This window comes from Megachile rotundata, chromosome 1 (genome assembly GCF_050947335.1).
Source record: "Megachile rotundata isolate GNS110a chromosome 1, iyMegRotu1, whole genome shotgun sequence".
Taxonomy (NCBI): domain Eukaryota; kingdom Metazoa; phylum Arthropoda; class Insecta; order Hymenoptera; family Megachilidae; genus Megachile; species Megachile rotundata.
Window position 1 is genome coordinate 7,755,170 of NC_134983.1, and position 16,828 is coordinate 7,771,997.

The following is a 16,828-nucleotide window of genomic DNA, read 5'->3' on the forward strand; positions in this document are numbered from 1 at the left end:
CAAATAATCGCACGTTTGTAAAACCCTGCACAGTTTTGTAATTTAAAAGATAAATGCAGCTATTGCTAAAAATAAACACAGCAGTGATTGTTCTTTGCGGACAGACATTTACCAGTACTTATGAAATATCAAACAGTTTCGTTTAACCGGCAACATTACAGGTTTAATAAAACCAGTAAACCCTTAATTGAATTTTGAATTAATAACTGTTACGTGTAAATCAAACAAAACGATGTAAATTCGGTTAAGAGCGAATAATAATTTATGTTTTACCAGATAGCAATATGATACATGATAAATTAAAGAATATTTTTAATGCGGTTTCCATGCGCGTTACCAACCCGCATAATTTAACGTTGGTTGCTGAATATCTCTCCGTTGGTACAATGAAACTTGTTATAATTTATCAATTTGCTGTTAATACATATTTCATTAATACTTTTATTTGAAGCACAAATTGGAACGCAGCTAAATATTCTTCATAAGTGAAGATAACTTAATACAAAACTTGCTGTAGGAAAATTTTGTATAGTGGAAAAAAAGGAGAAAAGATCTTGGAACAAGATATCAAGATAATCCTTAATTATTTCGGAACAAGATTAAAATAATTTTTATATTAATTGCATTAAGAACTAAACGACTTGGAACGAGATACTTTTTTTTACACGAATAATTTAATACGAAAAACATGCAGAGAATAATTAGTATTCAAATATGGACTTAATACACACCAGCTCTGAGACTCAGATATTAATTCTAGGAATATATTAGATACTTTATGATAGCTATGTCTTAGGTTTTCTCTAGATTTATGGTAGATACATCAGTAAATTTACATTGAAAACCTGTGTTTCAAATTTCAAGATACCTGCAGTTAGATTATAATGTATATATGAATAATTATTTAGCGAATAAAAATTCCAATGTGAGAATTCTGATTTCGTGGGCACTAGACACACTATTACTTTTATAATGGATTAAACTTCATGCATTCAAAACTTGTTATAATATTTATAGGTACTACCTTGCTTAACGTATTCATTATCACACGTATACATATGTGTCACAGAAATTATTCTTCACTTTTGATTGGATAGTGAAACAAAGTTTCTTTTTAATTACGTAGAGATGTATGAAATTTGCAATTAATTTAAACACTACATTTTCAAATTACTGTAACCATTACGGTCGTTACAGTTTAATTACCTGGACTACTACCAAAGCTAACTTGTACGTATAACGCATGTATACTGAAACAAGAAATATCATAATTAACTGCAAATTATTGCAACGCCAATGTCATAAACACACAGGAAGTGAGAACAGCATGTAGAACCGTTGAAAGTCTAACGACATAAACACTCTCAGGTATACTTTTCGAAGCGAGAGTAAAACTATCAACAGATCATAATCGATCTGAAAAATTCCCAAGTTTCTAAGCTCTTAAAGTGTTAGAACGAGAAGAAAACTATTTATTGAAACCTAACCACTTAATATAAGGAACCTTTTATAAAAGTGTTTCTTTCACTTTATTTTATGGTAACGAATCGACTGAAATCTTTTTCGTAACAGTAGTCGCGCGACGCCGTCAGCATAGAAATTGTTTTCCGGTTTCTGGAGGAAATGGCGTTAGTTCCCGGTGCTCTTTCGTCCTACGCCATTGGGTACATCCAATATTCCAGGCACGCTTGCGAAAAACAAAACACAGGGGAATACGTTTCCCGCATATGCGGCTCGCGTGTACTCGCTGGATTCATTTTGACCGGAACATTCCGCTGTCAGCGCGGCGTTATCGCGCATCACCGAGCAGTAAAACGTTTCGGCCGCGCGCCGATAAACCATGAATCCGCAATTTACGGGAAACGTGAATGATTCGTTTGTGCGTCTGCACGTATCGCTAAAACGTACGTAACATACATGACCCTGGCAGGGTTGCACACTTTTTTCCTCACGGTTGTTCCAACATTTAACAGATCACTGTCCTATGTACCAATTATCTTTTCGAAGTATGATGTATACTTTGTTCTTTTAAATTTAAGGAAATATGCTATTTCATTTCTGAATGTAGAATATCAGTCTACTGTAATTATTATTGACGCAATTATGTTTATGTGCGAAGTTGTGGATCAGTAGATTAGGTTATGAAGTTCTTGGTTAGGTTAGGTTAGGTTGAAATACACTTGAGTGCAGTATAAGCTTTCTTTACATGACATGTACAGTGGAGGACAAAAGTATTCGTACACTTGAAATATAGAAATAAAAACAAGAATATTTGATATATTATTAAGTATATTTAATCATATATAGCTGTATATTAAACATTACTTACAGCAACAAATGACCCAAAACCGAAGGCAATAACATCATGTAGTAACTTGAAATGACATGAAATTTACGAGACCGTAAGAAATCACCAAGACAAAAGTATTCGTACACTTAATTATTACTACAATTATTTTAGCAGGAATTTTATAAATTAATATTTTGTATGATAACCCTTCCGGCGTATCACTTCACGTAATATATCGGGCATTGACAACACCAAACTTTTAACGAAGTCAGGTTCCATATTACACCATTCTCTTTTTAATATTTCTTTCAAGTGTTCTTTCGACGTTATATCATGTTTTCGCACATTTTTTTCTAGTTTTGTCCATACATGTTCGATAGGATTTAAGTCAAGCAATTGTGGAGGAGTTGCTAACCTGTGGGGAGTATTGGTATTAACAACCACTCACGCACTATGCATATAGGCTGTATTTTTCGCGTCATAGTCTTGCTGAAAATAAAATTCATCTAATTCATAAATCTAATTTATTCTAATTCATCTGCACTATTTTCTAAATTTTCTTTTAAAATTTTCCTATTATAACAAATTTTATTGTATAATTTCTTTTTTCACGTAGAATAACTACCTTTCCGCTTGAACCACCACCTATTGATCACCCTGTACAAACTTCAAGATGCAAAGTTACAAGTTAGAAGTTCGACTTGTAGAGCTTCGACTTGTGATAGCGTAACTGTTCTAAATTCAAATTGGAGATAAACTTCAACTAGTAAACTATTCTAAATTCAAATTACAGAGGTAGAATTCTAATTAACGTTTTATTTCAAACTATTCAGGTTATCGCAATAGAAGGAAGAATTGAAGGAAGAATAGAAGAATAGAAGGAAGAAATTTCTTTCTGTATAATATTGAATAAATAACATATATAATTTCAATATGTAATTCGTCTTACTCAATGTATCAATGGGACATCTTTCTCATTCAAACTCAGCACTCTTATGAACCTCATTCCTATAACACTCTTACCAACCCATTATGTTGTAAAAACCTCACAAATTCTAATCTTATAAAGATTTTCGAGTAATGAAAGTTCGACTGTGCTACTCGATTAACATTTATGTCAACGTTTCCGCTAATTTCGTTCCACCTAATTACTCAGTAAAATGTTTTAAGACATCGCAAAGGACAGTTCGTTCGTTAACCATCATATGTAAGTGCTTTTAAGCGGTACGGTAATTGAGTGAAGTTCCGTGCGACGTTTCCGTAACAGCTACTCGAAAGCCACGTTTTAGGGCAGCACCAATGGTGCTACTTGTCGCCGTCGGCGGTGACACATGTGCGCGTGCGAATAATAACCGCGTACACGTTTCTACAGACCGGAGATAACTATTGTCCCGGTCTTGGGGTGTAATGCCCTATTGTGAATTGGTCACAGTGACGTATCGCTTGTCATCGGGAAAGCGATGGTTAGTTTATTTCAATTTGGTTACTATGCCTTCACAGACAGCCCTAAAATTGATGTCGTTTTTTATTGATTTCTACCATTTTGCACTCTGAACTTTCATGAATTATCAATGCAATGACATTTAGCATGTACATTTGAACTTTTACTCCTTCGTTACAATAATACATATCACTCATGATAAATTTAACCTTTGCTTTGTGTGGAGGCATAAATACAATATGAATAAACGAATATAAAATTGGGAAAGAAACTAATTGTAATTGAGTACTCTCAAGTAGATGTATCGTTAAGTCATTCAGTGTGGTACTTGACTAATATCGAAACACAACGATGACGTTTAGTGTATTTCATTTGGTGCCATATTTCAGTATTAGGTTTGGTTGTTTTAGGTGAGTACCCACTAATAGTCAGTTTCCCAATTCAAACGATTGAGGGGTACAGCCATAAACGTAGACAAACATCCCCTAACTATGAAAGGAGACATATCAGATAACTGCATCTATAGATAACACTATGAATAAATTGTACATAGCGTCATATGTATAATAATGTATCAAATAACTAATGTATATGCAGCTAATCCTCAGTACAAGGCAAAAATGTAAAATTAAATTTTTGTACTTGGAACTTCATTTTGGAGACAATGGTTACAGATTAAAATTTAATATCTACCTCATAAAATTGCATTGCAAGTATAAAAATAATATTGTAATACATTGGATCTCATGTGTATTTCATGAATATCAAAATACAAGAAAGTTGTTATGTCATAAGCATCACCCTACAGTTCGCTGTTAATCGAAAGATCTGAAATAAATCGATCGATGAAAATTGTACGTGGAGTCAAAAGATGAAAATAAGCTAATCTTTCTGTATGTAGCTCAGGGCGTGTAAATTATGGCTACCGTGTGACTCGTAAAGAACAAAGACCATAAAAGACTTATCGCCCAATCCAGCGTAATCACTTTCCCGGCAGGGTTGAAAGCGAGGCCATGGCAAAGTTTCGGGGTGGACGGGCAAGTAAATCAAACTAGAATTACCGGCTGCTTAGCATACGGACCAAAGTCTCGTACGGGTAAGACGGAGAGAGGGACACGCTCGACGACGACGACCGTGGAAGGCAACCAGAAATAATATCGCCATGAATACAAGAGTGAGCGCCATTACACGTAATTGTGATCTATAGGTGTCATATATTACGGCGTCGACGACGTATAAAGGGCGTTCAGGCTTGCACGCGTAAATCCCCGTCCTCTCCCTACCGTCATTTTCCCCACCAGTCTCGTACCCCTCTACCGTATCCCCTCTTTTCCTTTACCACTCTTCGAGAATCATCCCTAGTGAAATATTTACGTGCATAATCAGCCCATATACAATAAAACAACCCCAAACGCTTTCGATATGGACGCTTGAGGCTTATCGCGTGACAGCGAGCATTTACTGTCTTCACGCTTCGAATTTGGAGAACCTATGCTACATTGGACAACTTGATAGTTAACTATAAATCAATCCATAATTCACACCCCGTTCAACGTTACTTGGATTTCTTTTTCGAGATAACTGTTATTGGTGGCGATAAATTAAATACGAATCTGGAATAGGTAAATACAGAACGTTGTAATGGAAATGTTCGCGATTAAATATTTATTAATTAATGAAGTATTAATGGAGGAACATGGGCCTCATTGCTGTAATCCGTTTCACTCGGAGTTGTTAATTGTAATTGAATGCAGATATCACCAGCACTCGAGTGCAAGGTAGACTCGCTGTGGAGTTGCAGTGACTTGCTATGTGAACAGATTGAAGTTTTCAAATTTCTATATTTTTAAATATTTTAATTGCAAATTATAATATTTTCAAATTTCCACGCCTTCAAATTTTTACATTCTCAAGTATCCTAATTTGCCATATCCCATGCTAATAAATTCCCAATTCTCACACCCCCAAAAATCCTCAGAAGTGTCATTGGCCATATATCCTTAGATTAAGTTAAAAATTGTTAATCTCAAAAATTTGTAAAAATTGAAGTAACTAAAAGTATTGAAAACTATTCAGCATTTAATTGTTTGCCCCGTTCACTTGATACGAGGGGTGGAAATCCTTTTTTCATTCACCGAAGAATTTCAGCCGCGATTGAATATGCATGACAACATTGAAATGGATAGAAAAGGTATAAATCACAGCAATACAATGCGCACGAGAAATCAATCTTCGTTCACGCTTCGTGGTTTCTTGTTAGCATTCCGTGGCGAGAGCGTTTTCACGGTTTGAAAGTGGCGCGCGCGGCAAGATCGATCGACGACCGGTCGATGGCGATACGTCGGAACAGGACAGCCCTCTTCTGTTCTCTTTCTTTGTGGAGCCGAGAGCGATATTACATATCGCGGTGATGTATCGTCTCCAGCGTTCGGGGTGCGTTACGGTACGTTACACACAGACCGCTCGCCGCGAATAAAATCATTGTTGGTAGGTGATTAATGATCGTGTTATAAGGGGCACAACCGAACGCAGTTCCCTGTCTCGACGATATTGTAAACCTCGTGACACTTTCATGCTGTTCACGAGATCGATACACGACCAGCCATAGCACGCAGTGGTCTATGAGTTTGTCAGTATCTCCCTTTTGCTAAGTGACACGTCGTTCAATTACAAAGCGAGAATTTCATCCATCATTTTCTGTTAACGGTGCTTAGTTTTTCTCTTATGCGTCCCAATTGCGGTGTTTTCAAGCTAGTTTGCGCAATCGTATGAACCGTTTATTTTGAAAGTGGGACAAGTCCATTTTCTGTTATTGCGAGATATTTATGGGGGATCAAATTTTAAAATATCGGTAGCAGTAGTGTTTAAAGTCATGGTTAAAAAAATGCTGCTGTTATTAAACAGAATTACTGTTATTAAATGATTCTAGGTGTTAAATAGGTCCTTTTTAAGAATTTTTTTAGGCAAAAGAAATATATATCTTCATAATGTATTTAACGAAATAAAAATAGCTTTTGTAGGTTGTACGGAGTCTTCTCAGTTGCAGAAGTATCGATGTCCCAATTTTGAAGTATAAGTTGAGGTATCACCTTATTGCCTTTGAGTGTCACGCTATGTTTTATAAAATATGACAATTTTGTTCCAGATACTACGGTTTTATGAGTTAATTTAATAAAAATCATAAACGTAATTACTTGGATAACGCACGACACACATTTCACTTTGGAAGCTTAGGAACATGAGGTTATGGCGAATATTCCCCTTGGAGGTTCAGTATTATGGACGAGCTTGAAAATCTCATGGTATTATGGAATTTGCTGAAAACTAAGAATAAAGAGGTCTATATGTGTTGAATTTATCTTGTTTTTTACTATAATAAACCATTTTAGGATATAATATGGCGAAAATTCTGTTTGTCATTGACTTATGTACAGAAGTTCAGAAATCGTTTCTCAAGGTTTTTCATAAAATCAAAAATCAAAGTCACCGAAAACGCATTACTTAATAAATATTTACGTTATAATGTGTTAATATCGTTTCAACGTTTTATTGACCTTGAATTAACATTGTATTAACATGCTATTAACATTGTGACGTGATTGTCATTTTTTATTTTAAAATTTATACATTAATAAATGTATTCAATTTTTTAAAATTTGCTTACACTTATTTATACATGCACATTTTTTTTTATTAATAATTTTAACACAAATCCTCCATAATTGATGCATCTGCATAGAAAGTGCAGAAACTTTTAATGTTTCATTTTAAAGCTCGACAAAGAAAAATGGGTGATCACAAGGGATTAAATTGTGCCATACCCAAAATCACTAAATACACAATATTTAGTCCAATATACATACTGATCAATTTGCTGCTATATTCATCCCTGAAACTAATAAGCTCCCCGAAATGTAATGAAATTTTAACCAAGTCTCCACCAGATGTTCCAATATTTTAAAAGTTGAATATCGGACACTGTTAATGTATTACAAAAGAAATGATCGATTGTAGAATAATATCAGGGGTCGTAAGAACTGGTATAATTCCGATAATTCCCCGTAACTTAATAACAGACGGTTGTTTGCAGGAATAATTTAGTAATGCACGAAGAAGCATTAACGATTGAATCGTAGAAGGCTCGTTGATCGTATCTCGGCAACAGCAACTCCAATCTACACAATTTATCAACAGGGTACCGGCTTACCCCGCGCTTCTTTCAGATTGATGTTACTATAACAACACGTCAGTTATTCATTGTGCGCCCGGCAGTGCATTAATCAAGCCCTCGCTCTGACATCAAATACAAATGATATTTTATAGCATCATAAATCTTCGCTGGCTGTCACCGTTCGTGGGCGTTTGCTACGAACACGTCTCTTGGGGTGTCTCCTACTCTCCTTCTCCTGTATCCTGCTTTGTCCTGTCGAGCCGTGGCAGCCCCAGTTAGCCGTATGACTTCTACCTTGCCGTGGCAGTTTCGATTTAGTTTAATAATTTCTCTTACCAATTTCCTTGCGATCATCCGCAGCTGGCTGTCTTTGCTAAATAGTTTCAATTATTCTTCCTAATTTGTGTACTTAACCTATGTTTTTAGAAGTTATATGCTATCTGTATCCTCTTCTGTTGACACTATCTTTAGGTTACTATAATAAATGTAAAGTATATGTATGGAGCATTAATTACTTACATTCATTACGTATTGATACATTTTGTTAAGTATATTATAAACGAATATGAATATAAATTCATGAAGTATTAGTTATTGTGTGTGTATTTTACGGTAAAAAGAATGAAGTATATAACCTCTAGTAATGAGTTCATTCAGTTACCCTTAGACATAAAGACTCAAGACTAAGGGGTCAAAGAGTATATTAATTTTCTGTCCAATTAATTTTCACATATTATTGAAGTATAGAAACCTTCAATAAATAAAGGAAGATAGACATCTGTTTTAAAGTTGTTAAAAATTGATGTATTGGTGATACAATTTTTAAGATTTAAGAAAAATGCAACACTAAATTAAACGTGCAATGTAAATAAATAGCTCATATAACAAATACGTGATTATACTTTAGATATTTTTAATGAATAATAATTCTCAAAACGTAAGTTTAAGTCATAATTTAATCACGCTCAAACTTTGTTTACAAATTACACAATAAAGTAGAATCACAACAATTTTGTGTACACCGTCATCTCTCGGGCACTGAATGAACTTTCTGTAGCAATGTCGATAAAGTCGCAAGGACCTAACATTGTTCATTATTTTGTTTACTGTATTTAATACTAATTACAATTTGGAAATAAATAATTCTACAGTATTCTTAAAATAAGACCCTCAAAAATATTTCTGTTAATGAGCTATTCTTATGTATATAAAAAAATACTTAAAGTTCTGGAAATTAAGTCAAAAAATTTATGGTCATCAAGGGACTAGCATATACATATGCTTTGAATTATTTAATGTAAGTCACAGTGTATAATATTTATTAGTTAAATATATGCAGGTACCAGCAACAAATACAAAACTTTCCCATAATTACTGCAATATTTTGTTTTCATTATTCATTGAAATTTTCAAAAATATGCAATTTTACATCCATCAAGAGTGAAAAATATAATTTTTGCCTTTGTTTTAGAATCTGAATCTTTCGTCTCCTTAAATGAAACAATAATTGAACTACAAGTGTCAGTAATTAATAATTAATATTTTGTATGTAAAAATAGATATAATATTTAAAATAGTACGATGAAATTTATAATTAAATAAATTTGTCTTCCCTCTAACTACACACATAATGCTATATCCTTAAAATTTTAACATTTAAGAAAACAACCTACCTTATCCTTAAATACTCAGATTTTAAGAGATTTAAGAGATTTAACAGAATTCTATTGTTCGAAGATTAACACATCTCGTGAGACTTGAAGTTATAACAAATATTTAAAGTTAAGTCCAAAAATTCTATTGCAATATTTAATTCAAATAAAACCTTCTACCCAATACATAATGTCTAATTATACAAAAGAACTGTGATTACATTTGTTATTCTCTTCCATTTAAATTTAAAATCAAGTCATTAATGATTTAATGTTAATCATTTTTAATATAATTGAAACCACGTCTATAAATGCATAAAATCCCATGTAGCACAGAATATATTAAACAATTAATGTTTACCCAAGAGTTTCATTGTGATACTTTAAGAACCTTAGCGTTAGCTTATAACTGCGTGTACCATCTTTAGACAATTAAGACACGAGAATAATGAATGGACACCAGTCACGAGATCAGTATCAGCAAAGAACGACCTACATGTTCAGCTAACGCTGTCGCGTTGATTCCGCAAAAGGAAGCTCACAATGTGCGAACATTAATTTCACGTTACACCGTGTAATCAGCACTCGTACGCGCGTATCAATTACGATTAATTACCTTGATAGCATCCAACGTATGGAAACGCGTTTCACCAGCACCTTGCAGGTGTTCCTACGTACACCTTTACTTGGCCTTCTGAATCTAACCGGCGTTATTTCCCTCGACCAGAGATAATTTTCACGAACAAGAAGAAAAAAAGCAGTGAGCGTAATAACTACCGCGACTTTGAAGCAGCATAAGCAAACGAGCGTGGATACAATTGGACAAGCACCTGGTTCGAACATCAGATGAAACACTAGAAGCAAGGGAAGACTAGCCGGTGATGTGGTTGTGGGTGAAGAACAGAGAGATAAGGCGGCCTCAGGCGATGTCTGTCATGTCAGCCGGCGTAATAAGTTTGAAATCCACATCAAGCGATTAATAATGCTCGAGCGATTCACAAAAAGGTGCTGCATTGCCCGGTAAGAGAGAAGTTGTTAAGCTAACCCCAGGCACCCACGGTGGCGGCCATATTTGCTGTCAGTAACAACTCTCCCGCATTGCCGGTTTATATACGGTGCTCTGTAATCGCTGATGCAAAACTATGCTGATTTTACAGACCATGCTTCTTTTACTTAACGATTTGTTTATTTAGAATATGAAATTGAACAGCTTTTAAATTATCGTACGCTAACGAACATGATTGATTGCTCTAGAAATAATGTGGAAGTCTCATCGTTCATTTTAAATGAAAATGTTGAAGGTTCCAACGTGTCTGGGAATTTTAAGTATGAAGACATCAATATTGAAATTAAATTTAAAAAAATTGATATTGTTGCATTTAATAGCTTTTAATTATTTAACACTAAATATTTTATTATCACAATTTAATATATTAGTAAAATATATCAATAACGATACATAAATGTTACATTTTAGATTTAAAGGCAAAAACCAAAAAAACAAACAGAAATTTTTGTGAAATTCAAAATAAAATAATTTTAAAGTACCAAGATTTATTATGTCGTTTTCTTAATTTACTACATAAAATAATAATTGATTTAATTTATACATAAAGGAAGTAAGATTTCATTGCAACGTTTTCAAATAATTTTTTGGTTTACCCTTGTATGGATTTTTAGCCAGTATCGAGCTGACAATACGATTAGAAAGTAAAATGTTTCGCGTTACGTAAGATAGAGATAAAAGGTAATGCCACTCAAGGAACGTAATAACTATTGCGATTAGTACATTGGAAGCATTACGTAACACAAAAGTGCCAATAATATGTTATAATTTATTACGGGATAAACGGAATAATAATGTTCATATGCGTCTTCTGGAAAATTATTTATCGTTTAACAGACATATGAACAACGACTTAATTACGTCAATTAGCAAGAAACCGTCTGTTATTTAATAAATTATTTAAATAGTTAATTTAAGTCGGTAACTTATTTTTCTTCTAACATAATCGGTTTGAAACAAGTACTTTACTTATTCATTCAAACTTCAAAAAAAGTCAGATAGGTAGATAAAATTGACGTTAAGAATATTATTTCATAAAGTGTACAAATTGATATCCTCTTTTTAAAAGAAAAATTTGTGTAGACATAAGAATATCTCTTCACACTGTTCTGTGTATTTTAAATCAATACCACGCTTTCTATAAATAATAGTAATATTATTTCTCGAGAGAATTTAGAATTTTCCAAAAATGTTCAACGTCTCCATTTCCCAGGCAATAAATATTCATTCATCAGCAGAACTATCTTTTATCGACAAGAACGTTTTGTATTCTGACAATACCACTGTCACAGAGTTTCAACGAGTTCTAACAAAATATAAATCATAAGCTGACTTGATCAAATGTATGCGAAACCTACGACCGTCCAAGTTAAACGTTTGCCGATAATGACGAAGATACGGATAGACGATTTATTAGCAGTCAAGTGTGTATAGCTGTCTGTGTCCGTGTCTGTGTAGGAAGGAAAAGAAAGCTCGTTAGTCAGGTTGAAGTTAGGTAGTCAATATGGACGTCAAGCACAATTCGTTTCGTTGCCTAATTATAAAGGCCGAAGCCCTCGAGGCTTAAAGCGAACGCCGCGCCGGTTCGACTTATTGTTAGACCCACGTCACGGATATTTTATAAATTATTCAGGTCGAGATGACGGCGTTATGCGACTGGGAAAAAATTTAATTTACTCGATAGTTTCTGTCATTAACGGACATTATTCTTATTGACGCTTGACATTAATTACGCGGGAACAGATGTCGCCGACAGATAACACGATGAACGATCGATCTAATGGTATAATCGAAGATATTAATCTTCCCGCAGTTCCTGCATAATTTCTTACTTTTACGTCACGTTTTTTAATGTGTTCAACAGTAAACTCGAAACTTTATCGCAGTTCTTTACATTCGTGTTTGTTGTTATTTATTTTTGGGGAAATGCTGATTTACAATTATTCGGCAATTTAATTTATTTCTAATATACAGGGTATTCCAATTCTTTCAAACTACCAGCGTGTTCTATATGCAAAAGTAAGAAAGAAATATTATATGAACATATTCTCTTCAATGTTTTATTAAGGAGTTATAATTAATAATAAAAAATTATATATATGACGTAACGTCATATGGACGTTTAAGAAAAAATTGCCAATATCAAAGATCAAATTTTATTTTACTTCTTAAGAGTACTAAAGAGCTTATATTTTGCAAATAATAATTTTGTAATTATAAATGTTTCCTTTTAAAATTGGCAGTAATGAAAAGTGAAGGAAATAAATTAACAATAAATAAAGCAGTCTTCATAATTCGAAATTAAAAGGATAAAGGTTGACGTAATGAACGTTTAACAAATTCTCACGTGATAAAGTTTGCTGCCGGGGTAAACATAACTTCGAGTGAGTTTCTGAGTAGCACACGTAACGACAAGATAGCTGATAGCGATCGTAATTTATATTCGATCCGTGTATTCAGCATTCCCAATCTAAATGAATGAACAGTAATAAATAAGGAGGAGCTAATAAACGGCGTTGCGCTAAATCCTTTCGAAACGGATTGCATTCTAGGGAATCGATATTCCACCTCGAGGATGTATCGTTCCTTTTTTCACTTTGTAACTGTTGAATCATTTGCTGCTACGTTTTACACTACTTTAGGTAAAAATTGTACCGATAAAATATATTAGCTTTTCGTAATTGAAATTTAACGAGCAGTATTCAATATTTTATCAATTTTGCTGATCTCATGTCACTCGTATAACTGATTTATTTGTTTGGTTTATAAAAGAGGATTTGTTCGTAAATCAAATTTTTCGTAAGAGTAATGTTGCAGATTTATGACATGTAATTTTCCTTCAATCTCTTCAAGGATACTAACATGAACGCTTAAATTAAACCAGATTCCATATGTATGTATTACCATTATTTGTGCGTATACCATTATTTCTTAAAAATTATGAGATAAATGAAAAGATGATAAATTCTTTCAAAATTTATTTTATAGTAGAGTCAAACTGAATAAAGAATAATTACTCTCAAAAATGAAATAATTTTTTCTAACCTTAAAATATGATTCTTGAAGAGGTTAGATAAATTGTTAAAATAGAAAATGCTTATTTACTGTTATTGCTTGTAGAAATTCTAAAATGTTTAAGTTTAAACTCTTTCTTAAACACTTAAATCTCTTTAATTTTTCAAATCGGAAAAAATCATGCAGCAAAGATATTAAAATATTTTTTTAAATAACATCTGAGTCTTTCAAAACAGAAAAAATCATACAACGAAGAGTTTAAAATGTTTTTTCAAATAATTAAATTTTCTGAGTCTTTCAAAACAGAAAAAATCATACAAGAAAGAATTTAAAATCTCTTTTTTGAACACTTAAATCCTTCGAACTTTTCGAAATGAAAAACGTGCAACAAAAGGGTTGAAATTTCTTTCTCAAGCATTTAAATGTTCTTAAGTATAAACAGCCTGTACAATTTTGTTTAAAAAAGCTGTCCAATAACTCAGTTGAATTTCATCGTGACTAATCCACAGGTATTGTTTCGCAATGACAGATAAACGAGATTCGAAAGGAAAGTGGGAGTTGACGGGCAAAATATAACCAGGTTATCGATAGTCGCTCCCGGGATTAGCAGGATTTCGAACGGGCATCTGAGTAGTATGGATAGTGACTAGGCGAGAGATAGTGATCGTAATTTATATCGAGCCACGTTCGACGTTTCCAATCGCAACGAACCAGCCAACCAATCGTAGATAAGTTCGCGCTAATAAATGACGGAAACTGCCGCCTAGGTACTTCCTCATAAATATCGCAGACAACTGCGTTTAGATTTATAAGTTGTACCACTTCTTTTCACTGCTATCTACGCGATACATGCATACCATTTGTTATAATGTGCCACGGTCTTGTCAGATCTCGACACAGATTATTTTGAATGAAAAGTAAGAAATAACATTCCAAAGTAATCTTGCTGAATAAATTATTTCAAGTAATTCCTGTTATCTCGAAAACAGTAGAACTCCATTTATCCGAACCGGCACAAGATAACTGAAGAGACAACAGGAAATTTTGAAATTTTTATTGAAAAGTTCCAAACTCAGACAACGTACGAGTGATAGCTCAACTTGTTTAAGCTGATTTTTGAAACTACAAATTTGCAAGTGGTTTTCATATAATTTTCACATGCGTGTTTACAAGTAACCGAGCTTAATTTTCAAAATTACCTCACGCAATTTATTTATTAAAACCCGTGCAAAACTTGCAAAATTGCGATGAAATCATCTAGTCGATAAGTCGACATTTGGAAAGAATTTTCTGCGTTCAACCAGTTTCCCAGAGAAGCAATGTTCAGCCATGCGCTACTTAATCTTGTAATACACAAAGATCGTTACACGACATCGTTGAGGCAATCGTAGCAAACTGTAATAAGATGTAACACTTTATGATATTGCTTTCTACCCGGTGCATACATTTTATCTTCCAGGCATATCGTTAGAATTTAGATCGATACGGGGAGTGCAGTTTGATCGGTGTACGAGTATAGCAATGAACACATCGGTGTATTAATATAAGTGAGAAATCGTACGATTAACCAACGACTGAGTGAAAACTTCACGAGCGTTTCCTTTTCCTACGAGAGCCAGAATGAATTACGGGTCTATAATTTATCCAACATTATTGCGGTCAGCTGCTATAGAACTTGGCGCATGGTAAACATATGGTAATCAGGCGATTTGACTCATCAAGGCTCAGCTTTGTAAATGGCACGGATGTCCTTGGTAATTTATGTGATGCAGAAGCGTGTAAGTGCGACCGGTTAACAGGCGAACGCTCATCTAAACGTGCTATTAAATTCAACCTGAATGGATTACGTATCTACACTCATACAGGATATTTCTGAAACAGATGGCCAAACTTAATGTATTTTATTTCTCGGAGACGAAGAAAAATGGTACGTATCAGATACGTGGCTTCCGGAACGAATTATAAGTGCATTATTTTATTGCCATTTGTGAGTTCCTTGATTAGTTTGATATATCTTCCTGGATAATTAATACTATTTTTTTTTTAATATTATTATGTAGTAAGTTAGGAAATATTATACAGGGTGTAACGTTGCTCACGATATTTCTGTCACTTACAGCCATCTTGTATAGTTAGTTAAGAAATATTATTATGTAGCAGATATTTAACAATAATGACAGTCGAATGTTTATTAAGTCAAAATGGAGGAATGTTTTCATCGCCTTTTCAATGTCTCTTTCAATGGTTTTTATCGTTTAATAAATATTTATTTATACTTGCATGAATCGATAGATTTAAACAAAACATCCCATGATTGAAGTACTCAAAATTCTTTTTTACTAGACATCTTCAGACTTGCATTTATAATAATGAATTTGAGAATATTCAGGTAAATTTTGAATTTTTCAATATTTCTGATCAATTATTTATATTTTTCAAGGAAAATGTATACGCCAATGTCTATTAAAAATAAAATAAATTCTCTTGAAAAGAACATTTAGTCTTTAATTGTTGAGACATGCTGTATGAGATAATGTACGTTCTGTTTTGAGGTAAAACAGCATTTTGCAAGAAATGTAAATGAGAAAAAAGAGCGAAGAAAAGGAATATTACTTTAAAAGCAATAAAATGTTCGACACGGTTTGATCGATTGTTATTTATCACCTGGAGAAACGCAGAACTTTCTGCAAAACAACGTGAGGAAATGTAAATAGGTGAGTAATATAGATCCTCATTTTAATTCATTTAATGCGACTGAATCTTCTTGATACGTAAAATTTCGATTTAACTCCAAAGTATTATTGGATTAACTTGAAAATTAAGTTAATTTTAAAGATTATTGAGCGAGCGAGCCGAAAGCGAGCGAAGCTCTTATACTTGACTTTGCAACTTCTTTGTCCGCGTTTTTGTTTTGCACCACTCAATTCCTATCAAATTTTGCACGCACATGCGTATGTACATCCAGATGGACATTGAAAAAAAAATTTTAAATCGGACTTGCCACGCAGGAATAATCACCGCAAAAACTGATCCTCATAGACTTCAATGTAAAAATTGAATTTGCTCGCGATTGGAATTTTCGTTATTGGGTATATTGCAAAACACCCACCGTTTGATATTCAACACATACATTTAAAAAATACTATTTCCGAATAAATATACAGTTTTATACATATATCTTCGTTCAAAAACG

At 33.5% G+C, this 16,828-nt stretch overlaps 1 protein-coding gene and 1 long non-coding RNA gene across 16 annotated transcripts in view; one reads left to right on the forward strand and one right to left on the reverse strand.

The window, feature by feature from the left end:
* Window positions 1–16,828, reverse strand: part of LOC105661785 (uncharacterized) — a 351,630-nt gene that overhangs the window by 250,997 nt on the left and 83,805 nt on the right. The window contains exon 3 of one of the 15 annotated variants that reach the window (XR_001095025.2): window positions 7,416–8,377. The exons of the other annotated variants lie outside the window; for them this stretch is intronic. The gene's annotated coding sequence lies outside the window, so the exon portion shown is untranslated. Of the gene's footprint in view, window positions 1–7,415; window positions 8,378–16,828 lie in introns of those variants that run through there. 15 annotated transcript variants of the gene reach the window in all.
* Window positions 1,056–7,310, forward strand: LOC143264778 (uncharacterized). Its single transcript, XR_013038707.1, has 3 exons — window positions 1,056–6,174; window positions 6,743–6,813; window positions 6,877–7,310. It is a non-coding gene; the product is annotated as an uncharacterized LOC143264778 (long non-coding RNA).